This window comes from Labeo rohita, chromosome 13, assembly GCF_022985175.1.
Source record: "Labeo rohita strain BAU-BD-2019 chromosome 13, IGBB_LRoh.1.0, whole genome shotgun sequence".
Lineage (NCBI taxonomy): Eukaryota > Metazoa > Chordata > Actinopteri > Cypriniformes > Cyprinidae > Labeo > Labeo rohita.
The window spans coordinates 34,938,453-34,960,158 of NC_066881.1; the positions used below are offsets into that span (position 1 = coordinate 34,938,453).

The window sequence follows — 21,706 nt, forward strand, 5'->3', positions numbered from 1 at the left end:
ATATTTTAAATAGCTTTTTTTATGTAATTAATTTTTTAAAATTTATTTATTTTTTTTTTTACCTTTTTAAAGCTTGTTTTTCTCTAACCGTTTTGGCTCAGAGGAAGCATTCGTGTATGGAGCACAAACGCTGCAGGATAAATTACGTGCATAAGAGTGTTTGTTCAAATCGTTCACACTAACTGTGTGCAATCATAATAGTGATGTTTGCATATTGAGGGGAGAAAATGTCATTTCCTAGTGCACTTGAGGTAATTAAATGACATAGAAACATGATCACATTGAGATATTGACCAGAGAGCAGGCTGTCTGAAAGAGAGATGTTTTAATCGCAAAGCAAACAGCACGAGGCAATTTCTGATGTTTGCAGATGCTGGCGTTTGTTTTTCCTCGTGCAGATAATCGTTTGGCCTCTCATCCGTTTTGAAGCTGTTAAACGAGCAGCAGTGTTGTGTTTCGAGGCGGATTCGGATTTGACCGGGAAAAGCACTAGGAGATGTTTCCAGCGCAGACGGTTTAATTGATTTCTCCGGCTTTCCGACGGGCCGCGCGTAAACGCCTCTTCATCCGCGGCACGTGATCGCGCCGCCGTACGGAGACGAGTGGAGGGAGGATCTCGAGGTGCTTTGTTTGAGTGTTTTCTCTCGACTTCCCCGTGGGGAAACGGGCCGTCGCTCAACATTAGCCTCATGTGCGGCGTGTCGGAAATCGTGCTGAAGAGATGGAATCGTTCGGCTCCCAAACCTCGCTGTCTGCACCTTCACACACTGCATTAGATGAGCTTTCAGAGCAGTAACTAGATCGATTTAGTGTTTAATGCAATATCGGTGTATTTGTATTCAGTGTCGTGTTCAGTTTGATTTGAAACGCCCTACATTGGCATCAACCTTCAAACGTTCGGTGTAAGGATTCAATTTAAGTCTTATATTAATATTTGTTTGTATTAAATGAAATATAATCAACATTTGATTCAGTGTTGTTGTAATTGTATTGTATTGTTTTTATACTAAAACTGAAATTTAAATTAAAACCATAAAAATGTCTTTACTTGAAATCAAATGAACATTAACTGAAATGAAAAAATCAATAAATAAATAAAAAATAAAATAAAGTAAAATAAAATAACTTGGTGTCCTAAAATAACTAAAACTAAAATAAAAATTAATAAAGACATTTGTTTATGATATTTGTTCACATTAAATAAAATATAATCAACATTTGATTCAGGGTTATTATAGTTGTATTGATTTATTCTTATACTAAAACTGAAATTAAAATTAAAACCATAATGTCTTTACTTGAAATCAAATGAACATTAACTGAAATTTAATTTTAATTTAATTTAATTTAATTTAATTTAATTATTTTGGCTAAATGCACTGGCAATGTTTTTTATTTTAATATAGTTTAACTTAATTTCCTAAAATAACTAAAACTAAAAAATTAATAACTATAAAGATATTTTGTTTATAATATTTGTTCGCATTTAAATAAATTATAATCAACATTTGATTTAGGATTGTTATAATTGTATTGATCTATTTGTATACTTTATTTTTATAAAACCATAAAAAATCATTACTTGAAATCAAATGAACATTAACAAAATAAAATAAAATAATAATAAAATAAAATAAAATTATTTTGGCTAGATGCAAAGGCAATGTTTCTCATTTTAATATAGTTTAACTTGATGTCCTAAAGTAACTAAAACTAAAATAAAAATTAATAAAAAAAAAAAAAAAAAACTACAGACATTTGTTTAGAATATCTGTTCACATTAAATGAAATATAATCAACATTTGATTCAGGGTTATTATAGTTGCATTGATTTATTCTTATACTGAAACTGAAACTAAAATTAAAACTTTTTTTTTATTAAAGTATTTTTTTTATTTCAAGAAAAATGTTTTTACTCGAAATAAATTAAACATTTACTGAAATTAAAATGGTGAATCAAATTAAATTATACTAAAACTGGAATTAAAATTAAAACTATAAAAATGTCTACTTGAAATTAATTAAACATTTACTGAAATAAAAATAATAATTTAAGTTAAATTAAGTTAAATTATACTGTTAAATTAAATTAAATTATACTAAAACTGGAATTTAAAATTAAAACAATAAAAATGTGTTTACTTGAAATCAAATGAACATTAACTGAAAAATAAAATACTATATAACTGAAAATAAAATAAAATAAAATAAAAAACTTTTGGCTAGATGCAAAGGCAATGTTTCTCATTTTAATATACTTTAACTTGATGTCCTAAAACAACTAAAACTAAAATAAAAATTTATAAAAACTATAAAGAAAAAACTATTTGTTTATAATATTTGTTCACAATAAATAAAATACAATCAACATTTGATTCAGGCTTATTAAAGTTAAGTTAAGTTAAGTTAAGTTAAGTTAAGTTAAGTTAAGTTAAGTTAAGTTAAGTTAAGTTAAGTTAAGTTAAGTTAAGTTAAGTTAAGTTAAGTTAAGTTAAGTTAAGTTACTTATTTTGGCTAGTTTTAAAGGCAGTGTTTCTAATTTTAATATAGTTTAACATGATGTCCTAAAAATTAATACAAACTATACAGAATTTTTTTTATAATATCTTATATATTAAATGAAATATAATCAACATTTGATTCAGTGTTGTTGTAATTGTATTGAATTACTTTTTATACTAAAACTGAAATTTAAATTAAAACCATAAAAATGTCTTTACTTGAAATCAAATGAACATTAACTGAAGGAAAAAAATCAATAAATAAATAAAAAATAAAATAAAGTAAAATAAAATAACTTGGTGTCCTAAAATAACTAAAACTAAAATAAAAATTAATAAAGACATTTGTTTATGATATTCACATTAAATAAAATATAATCAACATTTGATTCAGGGTTATTATAGTTGTATTGATTTATTCTTATACTAAAACTGAAATTAAAATTAAAACCATAATGTCTTTACTTGAAATCAAATGAACATTAACTGAAATTTAATTTTAATTTAATTTAATTTAATTTAATTTAATTTAATTTAATTTAATTTAATTTAATTTAATTTAATTTAATTTAATTTAATTTAATTTAATTTAATTTAATTTAATTATTTTGGCTAAATGCACTGGCAGTGTTTCTTATTTTAATATAGTTTAACTTAATTTCCTAAAATAACTAAAACTAAAAAATTAATAACTATAAAGATATTTTGTTTATAATATTTGTTCGCATTTAAATAAATTATAATCAACATTTGATTTAGGATTGTTATAATTGTATTGATCTATTTGTATACTTTATTTTTATAAAACCATAAAAAATCATTACTTGAAATCAAATGAACATTAACAAAATAAAATAAAATAATAATAAAATAAAATAAAATTATTTTGGCTAGATGCAAAGGCAATGTTTCTCATTTTAATATAGTTTAACTTGATGTCCTAAAGTAACTAAAACTAAAATAAAAATTAATTAAAAAAAAAAAAAAAAAAAAAAAACTACAGACATTTGTTTAGAATATCTGTTCACATTAAATGAAATATAATCAACATTTGATTCAGGGTTATTATAGTTGTATTGATTTATTCTTATACTAAAACTGAAATTAAAATTAAAACCATAATGTCTTTACTTGAAATCAAATGAACATTAACTGAAATTTAATTTTAATTTAATTTAATTTAATTTAATTTAATTTAATTTAATTTAATTTAATTTAATTTAATTATTTTGGCTAAATGCACTGGCAGTGTTTCTTATTTTAATATAGTTTAACTTAATTTCCTAAAATAACTAAAACTAAAAAATTAATAACTATAAAGATATTTTGTTTATAATATTTGTTCGCATTTAAATAAATTATAATCAACATTTGATTTAGGATTATTATAATTGTATTGATCTATTTGTATACTTTATTTTTATAAAACCATAAAAAATCATTACTTGATTGAAATGAACATTAACAAAATAAAATAAAATAATAAAATAAAATAAAATTATTTTGGCTAGATGCAAAGGCAATGTTTCTCATTTTAATATAGTTTAACTTGATGTCCTAAAGTAACTAAAACTAAAATAAAAATTAATAAAAAAAAAAAAAAAAAAAAATTTGTTTAGAATATCTGTTCACATTAAATGAAATGTAATCAACATTTGATTCAGGGTTATTATAGTTGCATTGATTTATTCTTATACTGAAACTGAAACTAAAATTAAAACTTTTTTTATTAAAGTATTTTTTTTATTTCAAGAAAAATGTTTTTACTCGAAATAAATTAAACATTTACTGAAATTAAAATGTTAAATTAAATTAAATTATACTAAACTGGAATTGAAATTAAAACTATAAAAATGTCTTTACTTGAAATTAATTAAACATTTACTGAAATAAAAATAATAATTTAAGTTGAATTAAGTTAAATTATATTGTTAAATTAAATGAAATTATACTAAAACTGGAAATTTAAAATTAAAACAATAAAAATGTCTTTACTTGAAATCAAATGAACATTAACTGAAAAATAAAATACTATATAACTGAAAATAAAATAAAATTATACTATATAAAACTAACTATATAAAATTAAACTAAGTTAAGTTACTTATTTTGGCTAGTTTTAAAGGCAGTGTTTCTAATTTTAATATAGTTTAACATGATGTCCTAAAAATTAATACAAACTATACAGAATTTTTTTTTATAATATTTTATATATTAAATGAAATATAATCAACATTTGATTCAGGGTTATTATACTTGTTAAGTTATTCTTATACTAAAACTGTATTTTTTTTTTTATTTCAAATAAAATGTTTTTACTTTAAACAAAATAAACATGAACTTAAGTAATTTAATTTAATTTAATATTATGTAATTTAATTTAATTTAATTTAATTTAATTTAATTTAATTTAATTTAATTTAATTTAATTTAATTTGGCTAGTTCCAAAGGCAATGTTTCTAAAATTAAATAAATTTAATAAAAACTATGTTCGTTTGTGTGTGTGTGTGTGTGTGTGTGTGTGTGTGTGTGTGTGCTAAAAATGACAAAATGTACAAAATTTAATTCAAATGAAAAATATCAAAATAAAAACTTATTCATTTTATTAAAAAAAATTATACTAGTACCTCATTCTGCTCTTCAAGGCTGCGTTTATTTGTTTATTTATCATAAATGCAGTCAAAATAGTGATACTGTATATTATTTCATTTATTTATATTTATGTGAATATATTGTAAAATGTATTTTATTGCTGTGATGCAAAGCTGATTTTAAGCTTCATTACTCCAGTGAATATTTCTGTGGAGATTTACAGATGAATGGAAAGTATTTATTTGAAATAGAAATCTTCTGTAACATTATAAATGTCTTTCCTTGCACTTTTCGTCAAATTAATGCATCCTTGATGAGTAAAGTATTAATCTCACTGACCCCAAACAGTAGAGCACATGCCGCAGTGTTTATCCATAACGAGGTGTCTTATCTACGATGCCTTGGAATGCTCATCTACATAAAGATGTCAGTGTGTATTGACCGTGTAGTTTTATAGTTGCTCATATGCACGCTTGGATTTTTTGACACGTAACCTACGCGTGGCTGGCGGTGGAGTTGCTGGGGTTTAACGCAGGAGTTTTCGGATTATGTTATGCCACATCCTGAGTGTTTGCTTCCTGCAGGGTCGATGACGGTCATGCAGAAGATCCGCTCATCTGCCGTATGAACGTACAGCCGTATTGTTGCGCTGCTGGAGTCGCGGAGGGAGGTTTGAACGTTTGCTTAATTAAGAGAGCAGCCCTCGTGTTCAGGTCTAGTGATAAACCAGCAGCAAACATCTTCATTAACCTAAATGAGGAGCAGAGTACAGTATGAACCTGTTAGAAACATCACAAGCAGCGCTCACAATTAACACGTGGAAAAGTGGTTTTTGGATTTTGGAAAATGTTAATAAAAAAGTAAAATAATTTAGTTTTTTAATATTATTAATAATAATGATGATGATGATGATAATTATAATGATTATAATAATGAATATTAATAATAATAATAATTAATAGTTAATAATAATAATATGGAAAGTATGCAAAATACAGTTTTACGGTTTGTAATAAATATGTTACTTAAATATGTTATAATATGTTAAATATGTTAATCTCCCATTGGAAGGTGTGGAAAATATACATTTTCGAGCCTGAATTCAAAGTAGTAGTAGCAGCAGTAATAATAATTATTATTATTATAATAATCAAATGCAAAGTACAGTTTCATGGTCAGTAATAAATATTTATGACTTAATATTTAGTCCTTTTTTAATTAATCTTCCATTGGTAGGTGAGGCAAGAATATAATAATTTTGGTCCCTAAAAAATAAATTAAATTAAAAAATAAAATAATAATAACCATATGGAAAAAAATGCAAAATAATGTTTCATGGTTAGTAATAAATATTTGTAACTTAATGTTTTGTTTTTCTTCCCAAATTATATACCGTACTTACCATATGGTGAATAAAATAAAATAAAATAAAATAGCTAAATGCAAAATACAAATTCTTGGTAATAAATGTTTATCCATTTTTGTTTTTTAATTCATCTCCCATTTGTAGGTGTATTGATTTTGGAGCCTGATTTCAAAGTAGTAGTAATAGTACTAATATTATGCAAAATTTCTGAATGCAAAATACAGATTCATGGTCAGTAATAAATATTTAACCACCTTTTATATTTTATATTTTTTATTTTTATTTATATATTTTTATAATTAAACTTATTTTGGTAGGTGTGGCAAGAAAATATTATTATTATTATTATTATTATTATTATTATTATTATTATTATTATTATTATTATTATTATTATTATTATTATTATCATAAATGCAAAATACAATTTTGTGGTCAGTAATAAGTATTTATGACAATAATAATAACAATAACAATAATAATAATAATAATAATAATAATAATATGGAAAAATGCAACATAATTTAATTTAATTTAATTTAATTTAATTTGCAAAATTGTTAATTGCAAAATATAGAATCTTGGCCAGTAATAAATATTTATGACTTAATATTTAGTATTGTTTTTTTTGCTTTTAATTAATCTTCCATTAGTAGGTATGGCAAGAAACTATTAATTTTAGTTCCTAAAAATAAATCTAATTAAAATATAAAAAAATAATTAGAAGAATCATATAAATAAATAATATAAAAAATATAAAAAAATAATAAGAAGAATATACAACATGCAAAAAATAGTAATATTTATTTCTTAATACAAAGTATAATTTTCCCAAATTCATCTCCTTGATAGGTGTGGAAAAATATTAATTTTTAATTAATTATTTTTTTATTTAAAAGTAGTAATAAACCATCGTATTTTGAGATTATCTCTTGGCGTAACACTAGTGCTTTCTCTAATATTGTCCTTTTAATAATGTTTTCATGATTTTGGTATGTTTTTAGGATTATTAGAGAGTGATGATCTTAAATCCTTAATTTGATGTATTTCAGAGTGACACGTGTGACAGGATTCATTTTTAGACATTGGAAATAGATTTGACTGTGGGTGTTTTGTACCAGAATGGAGGTTATTAAAGAGAAGATGATTAACTAAAGTCTATTTTGATTCCCTAAAGACAATAAAACAGCTTAACAAGCTGGAAGAATCTCATAATGTCCTTTCTCTTCCCACCGTGTAATAAAGGCGGTGGGTTTGGATCCTGTGTCGTTTTACTCACTCTTTCCCAAAATAGCGGGATATCCATCTCATTTCAGCATCGCTAACTTTCACACATTTCCTGGCTCGTACCTGCCTGATACTTCATCAGCGCTCGCAGACTCATCCCGAGCCTCCAACAGCCTTATTACTCGCACATCTCTCATGCGCTTCTTCTTTTCTAAGCGTGTTATTGCCCACGTGAGCCTGTTAACCGCTTTTGCGAAATGACACACGCTTTGCATTGTTCTGACACGTCGCTCGCTCTTCCTCTCAATGCAAAAGTAATTTCGCCTCCTAAAAACACGAACGACGGTACGAAGAGTTTCATATGTGGTGCATATATATGCACATATATCGTCTTGGCAGGTGCATAAATCTTAATGACATTAAGTGTAATGTTTAGGCTTGAACTTCTGGCCACCTGGGGGCGTCACAGTGGTGGGAATTAGAGCGTCTGGAGATGAAACGCTCGCGAACAGGTCTCATGTTCTCCACACGCACACACACTTCAGCACGTTTTAATACGCTTGGTCCCTCTTGAGTGTGGCAATGCAGAATAGACGGTTTGCAATTCAAATGAAAAATGCTATTTTCAACACCGAGCTGTGTTTTATATTCGCCCTCAAACCATTTCAGCAGAGGAAAACCAATTACATGAGCTGCTGAAAAATAATGCAAAGCCTAATAAAAAATGCAAATTCATTTGGCAGGTTTGCCGCCTAAGTGGAGCTTTTTCCTGTAAAAAGATTTCCCTTTTCTCCTGTACGCACTTTTAGTCGCCGGACTGTCTGTTGCAGTTGCAACCGCATTTCTAGACATCACATGCACGCTTGCAACACGAAACCTCTTGCAAAAGGCAGGCAGAAACCTTACGTAGCTTCAAATCCTAATGCTGCATTCACAATATGTTGGAGTTACCAAAATTATGCATTTACGTTAATGCAATTAACAACTTGTATGTTCTCTTAAATTCATGCATTTGCATTTTGAGCTACGTATTGATAAAATATCTGTTTTAAGAATTTAAAATTGCCTGTTTACCCAGTTTCATGCATGCAATATTTTTTAATGCTTATTGAAATTGTCTTATTAGATTAGGTGTGTCCTGACATCAAACGTTATCTGCAATCAAGCTATTTTTTGATGTCTTCAAAGCTGACAGATAACAAACGAGCCACAAAAATAATCAGGGTGACTTTTAATGTTTTGAATGACATTTAAAACCAATTTTTATGCGTGCATGAACCAGTCTTTTTATGCTTATTAAAAGTGCATTTTTGGATTAGCTGCATTCATCTTTTATTGCTATCAAATGCAAGGCTTCCCTTTTAAGGTTAGCAATCCCAGAATGCACTGCAATGATAAACCATTTTCCAAGAGAGAGAATATTAATAAACTTAAATAAATGCATGTTTTTATGACTCAATATTTAGTCCTTTTTTTTCTTTTATTTGGTCTTCCATTGGTAGGTGTGGCAAGAATATAATGATTTTGGTCCACAAAAATAATAATAATAAAAATATGAAACAAAAAGGCAAAATACTGTTTCTTGGTTAAAAATAAATATTTGTGACTTTTTGTTTTTTTTTGTTTTTCCACACAATTTATAAACCATACCCACCGTATAGTAAAATAAATAAAAATAAATAAATAAAAAATAAAATAAAATAAATTGTTAAATGCAAAATACAGATTCTTGGCCAGTAATAAATATTTATTACTTTTTTTTTTAAAAAAATAAAATAAAATACAATACAATAAAATAAATTTGCTAAATGCAAAATTCTTGGCCAGTAATAAATATTTATGACTTACTGTGTTCTTTTTTTATTTTTATTTTATTTATTTTTTTTTTTGGTTTGTTTGTTTTTAATAAATTCATGTCCTGTTGGTAGGTGTGGCATAAAATATTACATGAAATATTAAATGCAAAATACAGTTTCATGGTTAGTAATAAATATTTATGACTCAATTTTATTTAGTCTTTCACTGGTAGGTGTGGCAAGAATATAATTATTTTTTTTGTCCCTAAAAAAATAAATAAAATTAAATAATAATAATAATAATAATAATAATAATAATAAAAATATAGAAAAATGCAAAATACAGTTTTATGGTTAGTGACTTCGTTTTTTTTTTTATTTAATATAATTTAATTTAATATGCAAATTTTTTTTAAATGCAAAATACAGAATCTTGGCCAGTAATGCCCCCCCCATTTTTTTTTTTTTTTTTTTAAGTTGCAAACATAATTCTGATGAGCTCTGTTTACGTAATATTGATTAAACTAAAATAAGCTAAAATGCGTTCAATTGCATTTAAACTCTTTTTTTCTAAGTAAGTGATTTAATGCAATTGTCTTGCTAACTTTGAAAATTGGGCAGGGATTTCTATTTCCCAGTGTGCTTTGCATGAGGACTGGATCAGGAGGATGCATGTTGAAATGAAGTGTTATTTGATGTGATTTCTAGTAAAAGGAAAGAACTGTTAGTGTGCAATTTGTGTGGTGTTTTTGTGGTTATCATATCAGTGCAGAAGAGCAGAGCTCTTGGTTTGAGTGTCTGCATGACCATATGAGCGATGACTCCACTAATGCCCGTGATAATTAATGTATTACTTGTTCATTAAATTTCCATGTTAAGTAAGTTACATTAAACATGTGCTATGCTGTTCATTTGAACTGCAACAGATAAGATTCATTGCTTCCAGGGCCACAACTCAATTATGCTGAAGTAAGGTGGAACAACTTCATTTTTTGGAGTAAACAACTTTTGTGTTTATGCTGCACATTAACTTCTAACTCTGTGTAGTTTGTTAGGTTACACTTTATTTTACAGTACATGCACATACAGGAAAGTACCAAGTGGTAACTACATGGGTTGAGGTTAGGTTTATTAGTTTGTAGTATGCAGGGTTGTAAAATAAAGTGGTACCGTTTGTTGGTTTGAATTTCAGCTGCAATAGAGTTCTTGTTTCTTTCTAAGACAGCGTCTATTGTAATGCTAGAATTCATTGTGATAAGCATGTTTGAGTTGAGAAGCATGTATATTATGTATTTAAGTATGCTTAATTGTATTCCGTATATGGGTCAAAGATGTTAAGATGTCCTCATCAAAAGAAATTTGCAAAAGTGATTTTGTGTCCATAGAAAGCACATTAAATGTAAGTAAAGTGTCTACTTTTAAGGTTTTTTTGGAGAATAAAATGTCAAAATTTGGTTCAAATAATGTTACATTGTCATTCAGGGTAACAATATTTATGTAAAAATTTTAACTACATGCTTATTCTGACTTGTACATATTAAAATATATAAAATAATAGGGGGAACATATTAAATTCTGTTGTGTTTTAAATGAGTAAAAAATTCTGACAAATGGGCAAAACCTAGGATGGTGGCAAATTTTAAAAATGTATTACAGCTAATTAGTATTTGGGGTGAAAGTAATTTGTCTTTTAATATGTCATAAATTGATTTTTGTTGTAAATATGCCTGACAAGATTGTTACACTGAATGACATTTTAGTGGGTGTCTTCTGTAAATTAGGGAAAATGTATGATATTTATTTTTTGCTCAGAAAAACAAAAATTAAATTAAATTAAACACAAAACTGTTTAATATTAATTTATTATTATTATTATTATTATTATTATTACAATTTATTTTATTGCAATTTATGTAATAATTTCTGTGGATTACAACATTGTATTTTATGCATTTTATACATCATTTTTATGTTTTATACAACATTTTAAAATGTTTGATTAAAACATTTTCTTTCCAAAAACATGATCATTTTTTTATAACCCTATTTTTATTTATTTATTTTTTTTTGTTTTGCTTTTTTGTTTTTTGTTTTTATTTCCTGATTTGTAGTGTGATTAAAAACAGATATCAAAAATCCCTTCTGTAAAACCCTTTAATATGTCAACAAAATAGTTTTATCTGATGTTTAATTAGATAAAGCCCTTTTTATATATTTTTATATATGTTATATATATATTTTTTGTATTAAAACAAAACAAAAAAATTTTTTTATATATATATATATATATATATATATGTATATATATGTATATATGTGTGTATATATATATGTATATATATGTATGTATATATATATGTATGTGTCTGTGTGTGTGTATATATGTATGTATGTATGTATGTATGTATGTACGTATGTTTGTATGTACGTATGTATGTATGTACGTATGTATGTATGTATGTATATATGTATATGTGTGTGTATATGTGTATATATATGTATATGTTGTTTTTAAAAGATGTTTCTTATGCGCATCAAGGGTATTTTTTTTTTCAACAATACAGAAAAAAATAATATTGTGAAATATTATTTCAATTTAAAATACCTGTTTTCTATGTAAGTATATTTTAATATGTGATTTATTTCTGTGATGCAAAGCTGAATTTTCAGCATCATTACTCCAGTCTTCAGTGTCACATGATCCTTCAGAAATCATTTTAATATGTTGATTTATTTAAAAAAAAAATTGTGCTGCTTAATATTTTTTTGATCCTTTTTTTCAGGATTCTTTGATGAATAAAAGTTAAAAAGAAACAGCGTTTATTTAAAAGAGAAATATTTTCTAACAATATACACTACTGCTCAAAAGTTTGGGGTCAGTTCATTTTAATTCCTTCCTTTTTTGAAAGAAATGAATGCTTTTATTCACCAAGGATGTGTTAAATTAAAAAGTGCTAGCATAGATTTATATTGTTAGAAAAAAAAATTGGAATAAATGCCATTCATTTTAACTTGTTATTAATCAAAGAATCCTTTTACAAAAAAGTTTCCAACATTGATAATTCTAATAATAAATCAGCATATTATTCTGATTTCTGAAGGATCATGTGACACTTAAGACTGGAGTAACAGCTGATGAAAATTCAGCTTTGCATCACAGGAATAAATTATATTTTAAAGTATATTCAAATAAAAAACATTATTTTATATTGTAAAAACATTTTGCAATATTACGTTTTTTTTTCTGTATTTTTGATCAAATAAATGCAGCCCTGATGAGCAGAAGATCCCAAACTTTTGAGCAGCAGTGTGTATATACACTATACCATTTCAAAGAAGTTGTAATACAAAAAATGTTTGCAATTCTTAATGCGTCAATTAACTGGGGAATTATGGTGATTAAATATTAGTTTTGTTTTTTTTTTTTTTTTTTTTTTACCCTATTCACCTTGTCTGTTGTTGCCTTATTACAACTCTAATTACAAATGGTCTGTTTCACTCACTTTAGTGTGTTAATGTCCAGCTTCAGTAATAGTAAGTCGAGTCTCTCTTGAACTTCAAGCGCTTTTTGTGTTTATTGTGAGGAAGTTCACCAGGTTTTGAAGCAGAGCTCCAGTCTCTGTCCTGCTGTACTTCAGCCTCTGTAGATGAATCTTCAGGGATTGTTTGAAAGCCTGTTTCCCCAAAGCGTTGTTTTCTTCCTCAAACGAACCAACATGGGTGCAGTTCTCTTGCAGGAAACCTCCAAACGCTTGAGCTGCATTACACACATCTGCTGCCGCAATCCTCTCAAGATACGCTTTTTATCGTTCTGTTTCAAGGTGAGGTGTGAATTGCTGGGATGGTTTCATGCGGTCGGATATTTGTGTTACCAATGAGTTTAACTGGCCTTCTGCGCTGATGCGAGCCGAGAAACGAGCGAGAAAGAGAGAAACGTGCTGTCTTGTGAGGGAAAGATGCACCATGGGAAGCGTTAGAGCGTTTGAAGGCTGTAAAAGTGTGAACTGCAACTGTCCAAAAAGACAAAGAGCAGAACAGAAAAAGTGTGTGAAATTCACAGAGCCTGTCATGAACCGGTCTGAGACACATTCACCCTGAAATCAAAGAAGTGAGATGCTATTTTTTTGCATGAAGAAAGTGAATTAGCCTACAGGGATTAGAGTTCTTTCTGAAGTTTCTTGCTGTTACAAGAAAAAAAAATATGCATGCACTGAAGAGTTATGTAGATTGTTGATTATCTGCAAGACTACAAAGTGTGTCTAGCATTGCAAAATATATGACATAAAACATTTTCTTTCTTTAAAATGCTATTGTGGTAGAGTATTTAAATAAATTCATACATTTTAGCGATTTTCCTCCATAAGAGCTAACAGTCAGAAATACAATGTAGTTTTGCATGAAATTAGGTTTATTTTTGATTTTTGCGAATTTTAAATTAATTTTATTATTGAATCATTTTCTTTCTTTCTTTCTTTCTTTCTTTCTTTATTTCTTATTATTATTATTATTATTATTATTATTATTATTTTTTTTTTTTTTTTTTTTTTTTTTTTTTTTTTTATTTATTTGCTTTTATCCCTTGTTTTTTATGGACCATTTTATTTTGACATTATTTTAACTTTCATACATTTTCCTCAGTCAATGTCGTTTTGCATCAAATTAGGCTTATCATTTTATTTATTTATTTATTTTTGTTTTTATTTATTTATAACAATTTTTAATTTAATTTTATTTTATTTTATGGACCATTAGGATCTTTTTTTTTTTTTTTTTTTTTTTTTTTTTTAATTTTCATACATTTTAACAAATTTCCTCCATAAAAGCTAACAGACAGAAATTCAGTTAATGCAGTTTTGCATCAAATTAGGCTTTTATTTTATTTTTTTTATTTTTATTTTATTATTTAATAAATTTCTGTATTATTATTATTATTATTATTATTATTATTAACAATAATAATAATAATAATAATAATAATAATAATAATAAATTTTATTTATTTTACATTTTAATTAATTAATTAATTTATTTTTGTCCCTTGTTTTTTATGGACCGTTAAGATATTTTGTTTATTTAATTTTTTTTAAATGATACAAATATATATATATGTATATGTATATGTGTATATATGTATGTATGTATGTATGTATGTATGTATGTATGTATGTATTTTTGTTATTACTGTTTTTTTTATTTCTTTTTTATTTTTTATTTTTTGCTTTTATCCCTTGTTTTATCTGTATTTTAATTTTCGTACATTTCAACAATTTTCCTCCATAAAAGCAAACAGACAGAAATTCAGTTAGAAATTCAGTTTAGTTTTGCATCAAATTAGGCTTTTTTTTTTTCCCAATTTTTAAACTTATTTTATTATTTAATAATTTTCATTATTATTATTATTGTTATTATTATTATTATTCGTTTATTTTATTTATTTTAAAATTGTAATTAATTAATTAATTAATTAATTACTTTATTTATTTTTTTATTTTGTCCCTTGTTTTTTATGGACCATTAAGATATTTTTTTTTTGTTTATTAAAATTTTTTAAATGATAAAGGCAAAAAAAATCTTTATAATTTATTTTTATTATTACTGTTATTTTTATTTATTTATTTATTTTTGCTTTTAAGCCTCGTTTTTTCTGTATTTTAATTTTCATAATAAATTTTCATACATTTCAACAATTTTCTTCCATAAAAGCGAACAGACAGAATTTCAGTCAATGTAGTTTTGCATCAAATTAGGCGTCTTTTTTTAAAATGTATGCAGTTTAGTATCAAATCAATAGAAAGTATCTTTTTTTTTATTACTTTATATTTTTCCTGTTGTTTTTGGTTGAAATGTGACTTTAAAATATGACCAGAAATGTTATGTTAAAAAACAGAAAAGCGTAAGAGCCGCTCTGTTATCGTGACTGACAGAAAGCGCGCATGAGTAAACAGGGAGCAGAGAGGCGAAAGGCCTTTAAAAAGAAAAAAGCGAGCGTGAGCGAGTACATACGAGGATTGATTTCACAGAGGCCTGACCCGCGAGAGGATATCCCATCATCCCTTCTGATCGGGATTAGTTCACGGCATCACTGCAGACAGGCTGAACTCCAGCGGCCAGATAATCTACCGCCGGATCCTTCATCCTCCCGGCATCCCGTGCCGGCATCCTTCAGCTCCTTCTCACACGGCTGAAGTAACGAACGGCAGCATCCTCGCCGCAGGGCATCCGACACACGTGTGTCATGCACTCAGAACTGCATGTTTTGTTTACAGCTTGTGTGAGAGTGAACACTGCAGTAAACACACCAGTCGAGAAGAGTCCCAGTTTATCGGACAGTAATGTTAACGTTTCCTCAGCATCTGCAGTGCTTTAAGCTTCTTCACACTCTTTATTTTTAAATAAAGATTCCAAAATTTTTGGGATCGACTCTGATTTCGAATCCTGGTTTGAATCTTTTTTGATTTATTTATTTATTTGTTTTTTTTTTTGAAGATTGGAGTTTCATTATCACCTAATCTCGCTATGACTGTGTTATATGAAGATTTACCTCCTTTCGTATGCATTGATAATTATGCAATTATGCTGATAATTTCTAGCTAATTTTGAGCTGCTGATTCCAAAAATAGTGTCTGTTTTGCTGGAGCATGTCACACTTTCTCACTAAATATGATGCATTTCATTGCATGTTTGCATTTATGTTTAATTTTTTAAGGCCTTATGATTTTCGCGATGTGGAAAACGCGGACAGAATCATGGAATACAGTCATAGAAATGTAATTTACTGTATACAAAAGTCACGCAATTTGAAGTTTAGATGAATGAGTCAAAAGTAGGTAATTACTCTTAAATCAAATCATGATTTGGACTAGTAACTCTAAACATTATATGATAATGATAAAAAAAAAAAAAGTTTGTTTAATTTTCATTTGATTAAAAGATAAATTAAATTAATATTTTATGGCCTCGTTTGATAACGAGAAAATTTAAATATTGTAAAAATATTGTAAAAATACACTTTCATAAATTGTTTTTTGGTAACAACCAAACAGAAGGTGAAAAAAATAAAACATTTCATAAGGCCCTAAACATGTCATTTTTGTTAAATTTTGTTATATTGATGTTAACTTGAGTTTCATAATTTTAATTAATTAGACCTGCTTTTTGATTAATAAAATGTAATTTAACCATTTAAAAAAAAATCCAGAAAAATTCAAATGGAAAAACGAAATTTGAGAAATAAATAAAACGAAATTTGGGAAACAATAAAACATAGGGCCCTAATTTTTGTTCAGAAGTCTTGAATTTTCCATTGATTAGCAGGAAAAAGGCCAAAGCGTATTTAAAATTGTTTATGTAAAGTTCTTTGACATTAAATGGAGTATTTGAACATATTTTTCCACCATTTTAAACTATAAATTGTAAACTACATATTTTGAATGCTTCCTTTTGTCATTAAATCCAAAACCTTTGACGTTTGACTGCTTTTGTTTTTTTAATAAGTGCATTAAAGCTGATATATAGGTATAATTTAAAAATCATTTTCATTTTGTAAAAAAAAAAAAAAAAAAAAAGTGATAGTTTTTATTAATATTTTTTTTACTCCGCATCATCAAAATTGTAAATCAGAATTTGCAAATCAGCAGAATTCAAAACATTTTGCTTTAAGCAAAACTGTGGAGTTTATAAGACTAGTTTTACATGTATTAAGACTGGTTGTCTATATGTTATATTTCTATACGTTATCTTTGTATCTTTATATGATTCAGTGTGACATGCCGTGACACTGAGTCAGCTTTTTTGAAGCGATTCACTGAAATCAACCATTCGAAAGAACCAGTTTGTGAAAGTGAATCATACTTCCCTTCACTATTAGTGAGTGACCAAGAAGAGTTGATTCACTATGATAGAATTGATTCCAACATTTTGAATCAATTGTTGATTCCCGACACTTTGGAATCGATTCCCAGCTGCAAAGAATCTTTCGGTGAACAGTTCTTAAAAGAACCACTTTCATCTTGGTGTGAAGATCCTTTTTCTCCAAGACTTCTCATCACTATTACCAAGTGACTCAGAAGAGTTGATTCCCTTTGATGGAATTTTAACCATTAAAATCCATTCTTGATTCCCAGTGCCTCTAATTCTCAATTCCAAATGCCATGGAATTGCTTCTTGTCATCTCACTAAATATGATGCATTTCATAGCATTTTTGCATTTGAGAATCATTTGTGCAGTGCAGAAGTCTTGTGTTTTCCCTTAATCAGCAGAAAAACACCAAAACATATTTATGTTTAAACTTGTGTTTATGTAAAGTTCTTTAAAGCTTTGGAACTGAATCTTGATTCCAAAATCCTAGACTGTTTTTGGTTCCCAAAAGAACCTTTCAGTGGTCAGTTCCTGAAAGAACCATTTTATTTCTTGGTGTGAAGAACATTGCAATCACCTAAAGAACCTTCTCCTCCAAGACTTCCCATCACTATTAGTGAGTGACCCAGAAGAGTCGATTCATTTTGATGGAATCCATTCCAACCATTGGAATCAATTATTGATTCCCAATACCTCAATCATTTCTTTTCGATTTCCAACCCTACGAAGAACTATTTTTGGTTACCAAAAGACACTTTCAGTGATCAATTTTTAAAAGACCCTTTTTTTCTTGGTGTGAAGAGTATTTTATAAATGTAAAGAGCCTTTTACCCCTAAGACTTTCCATCACTATTATTATTATTATTATTATAGAGCTACTTAGAAAAGTCTCTTTCATTGAATCAATTCCAACCTTTGGAATTGAATCTTGATTCTCAACACCTTGGAACTGACTATTTTGAAGGAATTGAATAAGTCTTTGGAACTGATTCTCAGTTCCTATGGAATCGATTCTCGTTGGAATTGATTCCCAGCCCTAAGAAAAATGTTTTTGGGTTCCCAAATGAACGTTTTAGTGATGAATTCTTTAAAATTCTTGGTGTAAAGAATATTTTGATCGCCTAAAGAACCTTTTCACCCAAGACTTCCCATCAGAAGAGTCGATTCTCTTTGATGGAATCAATTCCAGTCTTTGGAATCGAATCTTGATTCCCAACGCCTCGGAATCAATTCTCTTTGGAATCGATTCCCAGCCCTAAGAAGAGCCATTTCTGGTTTCCAAAGAACTTCCAAAGAACTTTTCGGTGAACTTAAAATAGTAAGACCCAAGCAACTCAGAGGAGTCGACTCACTTTGTTGCAATCAAATCCAACCTCTGGAATTGATTCTTGATTCCCAATGCTTTGGAATCGATTCCCAGATCAAAAAGAACCATTTTTGGTTCCCAAAAGAACCTTTCAGTGGTCAGTTCTTGAAGAAACGATTTTATGTCTTGGTGTAAAGGACATTGCAATCACCTAAAGAACCTTCTCCTCCAAGACTTCCCATCACTATTAGTGAGTGACCCAGAAGAGTCTATTCATTTTGATGGAATCCATTCCAACCATTGGAATCAATTCTTGATTCCCAATACCTCAATCATTTCTTTTCGATTTCCAGCCCTAAGAACCTTCAATTCCAACCTTTGGAATTGAATCTTGATTCTCAGTGCCTCAGAACTGAATATTTTGAAGGAATTGAATAAATCTTTGGAACTGATTCTCAGTTCCTATGGAATCGATTCTCATTGGAATTGATTCCCAGCCCTACGAAAAACGTTTTTTGGTTCCCAAATGAATGTTTTAGTGATCAAGTCTTTAAAATTCTTGGTGTAAAGAATATTTTCATCACCTAAAGAACCTTTTCACCCAAGACTTCTCATCACTATTAGTAGTGAGTGACTCAGAAGAGTCGATTCTCTTTGATGGAATCAATTCCAATCTTTGGAATCGAATTTTGATTCCCAACGCCTCGGAATCGATTCTCTTTGGAATCAATTCCCAGCCCTAAGAAGAGCCATTTCTGGTTTCCAAAGAGCAAAGAACTTCCAAAGAACTTTTTCAGTAAACTTAACTTAAAATAGTAAGACCCAAGCAACTCAGAGGAGTCGACTCACTTTGATGGAATCAAATCCAACCTCTGGAATTGATTCTTGATTCCCAATGCTTTGGAATCGATTCCCAGATCAAAAAGAACCATTTTTGGTTCCCAAAAGAATCTTTAGGTGAACAGTTCTTAAAAGAACATCCTTTTTTTTTTTTTACTGTAAAGACAATTTTAACAGTTTTTCACTATAAAGAACCTTTTGTGCAGTAAAAGATTCATTGGATGTTAAAGGTTTCTCATGGAACCATCAATGCGTATGAAGAAACATTACTTTTAAAAGTGCAAAATCTTCAAAATTACTAAAACAGTGAAGTTTCACCTCGTCCTCTAGCGCACCACCGTGTTATCGCACACCGTTTGCGGTTCGTGCCAAAACCTCGTTATCAGCTGTAAAAACAGTTGTGATACTGTGGGAAAAGAGCACTGTAATATCAGGCTTCATTGGATTAATTATTGTTTTATGCTAATCGCTTTCAAATGAGGCTCTGCTAAGCATCACGCTGCCTGCTGTTTCCATCTCGTCTTGAAGAAAGACGGAGTTTCGGAATAAGAATGAGACGCAGAAACAGGCGCTTTGGGTAATTAGTGGCTCTTTGTGTCCCGTGGAGAGACCTGGAGCTCAACGCGCCCGTGTGCGTGCGCATTCATCATGACTAAACTTTAGATAGAGACCCATAGTGTGCGCAGACAGAGGAATTTATCAAGAGTTGTCATCTGCGAACATGCTGCTTCTGTAAATAGATGCAGCTGACGGACGCAGACACAGGAGAGAGGAGAAATCCTGTTATAATGCATCTTTAACACTAAATATCCACAAATGTCAAACTGTGTGTATTAATGGTAAATAGTAAGCATGAATGATATGTGTATTTATTTAAATGTATCATTAAAGCACTTCAAAGTAACAAAGTATCAAAATAACAAAGGCAGTCAAATGTTTCAAAATGTATAATTTATTGTATCATTAAAATGTATCATTTAACTTGGAAAAATATGTTCAAAATATATTTTGATTTTTTTTTTATTACATTTAATTACCTTTTAATAATCAAAAAAGGTCAAATTAATTCATAAAACTTTAACTATTTATTTTTTTGTTATAATTTTGAAAAAAATAGGGCTCTATTAAATTTGTTTTATTTTTTTCTAAATTCCATTTTGTTTTGTTTTTTGTTTACATTTTTCTGGATTGCTTTATTTTTATTTCTATTTAGTTAGATATTTTAAGAATCAAAGGACATCTGAAACTTTAACAGTGTAATATTTTATTAAGCATTTTAACAATAATAGGGCTCTATGATATTTTCCCCTAAATTCCATTTATTTTTTCCACCAAATTCCATGTTTAATAAAAAAGTGACTAATCAAGTGAATTCATATACTTTAATAATTTATTAAAAATTAACAATAATTTTATCTTATTTTATTTTATAGTTCTAACTGTACAACAGTCAGCTTGTGATATTTTTGGTATTTATTTGTTTAATACAATAGTGATTTTGCAATGTTTTTTTTTTTATTTCATTTATTCTTCTTCTTTTTTTTTAGTTAGGAATTTTATTTTATTATAAACATCTGGCCGTAATATGATAGCCAGCCTGGGAGGGTTTATTTGTTTGTTTGTTTGTTTATTTGTGAATGATTTTATTTTATTTTATTTTATTTTATTTTATTTTATTTTATTTTATTTTATTTTATTTATTTTTAACTGTACATCATATTTGTTGTATACTTTTGACTATTACATGACAGCCAGGTTCTGTTTTTTTCTTTTTTTTTTTTTTTTTTTTTTTAAATGTAATACAACAGTCAGGTTGGTAAGTATGTATTTATTTATTTACTTTAGCTATTAATTTTGCATTTTATATACTTTGGACCGTAATATGCAATTCAGTTTTAAACTCTCATCTTCAGACTCTTTTGTCTCAGATCTGCTCATTTAAATCGCAATTTATTTCTAACCACTATGCACTATACAGTAATAGTGCATACAAAATCACTCTTATACTTTTATAATGTACATTGACATTTATGCATTTGGCAGATGCTTTTATCCAAAGCAGCTTGCATTGCATTGAAGCTTTTATCTCAATTCATGCAGTCCCTGGAAATGCATTTACACTGAAAGTGAAGGTAAATCACCAGTGTGAACTTGAAAGAGATGCCGGTTTGCTGTAGGTTGTTTTTGTTTGCACAGGCCACTTTCTTTAGCATTTATTA

General features: G+C 27.8%; 1 protein-coding gene across 3 annotated transcripts in view; it reads left to right on the forward strand.

The window, feature by feature from the left end:
- hs3st1l1 (heparan sulfate (glucosamine) 3-O-sulfotransferase 1-like1) overlaps positions 1 to 21,706 on the forward strand; it is a 76,480-nt gene that overhangs the window by 45,153 nt on the left and 9,621 nt on the right. The gene's annotated exons all lie outside the window — the stretch shown is intronic.